Source organism: Petaurus breviceps, unplaced genomic scaffold (genome assembly GCF_028583685.1).
Source record: "Petaurus breviceps papuanus isolate PSGF00001 unplaced genomic scaffold, PetGlider_PUasm1.0 98, whole genome shotgun sequence".
NCBI lineage: Eukaryota > Metazoa > Chordata > Mammalia > Diprotodontia > Petauridae > Petaurus > Petaurus breviceps.
In genome coordinates this window covers 43,139,024-43,140,850 of record NW_027187460.1, presented here as the reverse complement: position 1 = coordinate 43,140,850, position 1,827 = coordinate 43,139,024, and positions in this window count along the sequence as shown.

Genomic DNA, 1,827 nt, shown 5'->3' with positions numbered 1-1,827 from the left:
TGTGTGTGTGTGTGTGTGTGTGTGTGTGTGTGTGTGTGTGTGTGTGTAAGATTTTGCTATAATTATTTTGCTGGTTTTTTATTTAGAATTTTTGCATTAATTTTCATTAGGGGAATTGGTTTATTATTGCTTCTTTTCTCCATTTTTGGTCATCCTGCCATAAATATCAAAACCCTATTTGTAGTACAGGAGGAATGTGGTAGCCCTCCTTACCAATATTTTTAATGGTTTCTGAAGTATTAAAATTAAGTGTATTGGGGCGGCCAGGTAGCACAGCGAGTAAGAGCACCAGCCCCAGAGTCAGGATAACCTGTGATCGAATCCAGGCTCAGACACTTAGCACCCACCCAGAAACACCTGGCCGTGTAACCTTGAACAAGTTACTTAACCCCAATTGCTTAGGGGCAGCCAGATGGCTCAATGAGTAAGAGCACCAGCCCCATAGTCAGGATGACCTGGAATCAAATCCAGGCTCTGATACTTAGCACCACACCCAGAAATAACTGGCCGTGTAACCTTGAGCAAGTTACTTAACCTCGATTGCTTTAAAAAAAAAATAAGTGTATTTTAAAATTTTTGAGGAATTCACTTGCATATCCATTTGTTCCTGGAAGTTTTATTTTTCCTTTGGGAAATCATTTACAGCTTATTAAATTCCTTTTTCTAAGAGAGAATTCTATTTACCCTTTATTAATCTGTGAAATCTATAGTTTTGTGAATATTCAGCTATTCCAATTGGATTGTCAGATTAATTGGCATAGAATATGGTAAAAATAGTTACTAATAATTGATTTTACTTCATTTTCTTTGGTGTATCTCGATCATTTTCATTTTTTACATAATGAATAATTTGGTCTATTTAAAAAAACTAACACTTTATCTATTTTATTGTTTTTTTCCCCATAAAACTGTGAGCTAATGTATATTATTCTAATGGTTTGTTTTTAATTATATTAATTTCTTCTTTGATTTTTATGATTTTCATCTTGTGCTTAATTGTAGATTTTCAGTTTGTTCTTTTTCTTTTTTCTTAATTTCATGATCACTTCATTGATAATCTTTTGTCTTTTGTATTGATACAAGAATTTAATGATATCAAATTTCCCTTAAATACTTTGACTATATCACACAAGTTTTGGTATGCTCTCTTATTATTGTCATTGTCTTTAATGACATTATTTATCTTTTTCTATGATTTTTTGGCACATTTGTTCTTTAATATTAGATTATTAATAATTTCCAATTAATATTCATTTTGTATCCATAGAACTTTATTCATGTATTTTTTCCTTAATGGTCTAAAAAGGATATATTTCAAAGTTATGCTTTTCTGATTATTTTTGTTATGCTTCTATGCCTTAATATATGGCCAATTTTTGTGAAGGGTCAATGCTTTGAAAAGACAGTATACAGCTTAGAAAAATGTGTATTCTTTTCTATTCCTTTACAAGTTTTCTCCAGAAGTTTCTCATATCTAACTTTTCTAAAATTTTTTTTTCATCTCCTTAACATCCTCCTTAATTATTTTGCAATTTTACTTATTTAATTTTGAGTATGGCAAGTTGACGTTGCTTCTGGTATAGTTTCACTATCTATTTCCTCATAGATATGAATCACTTAAATTGAGATGATGACAATTGAACTGAGACTTTATGAAATTATTAATGTAGATATGTAGAAAGAAAAAAGAAGAAATGTCTGAATAGAGATATTGGTTACACTCACAGTTAGCCTATTGGAAGATAAAAAAGAAAGAAAGGAAGAAAGGAAGAAAGAAAGGAAGAAAGAAAGAAAGAAAGAAAGAAAGAAAGAAAGAAAGAAAGAAAG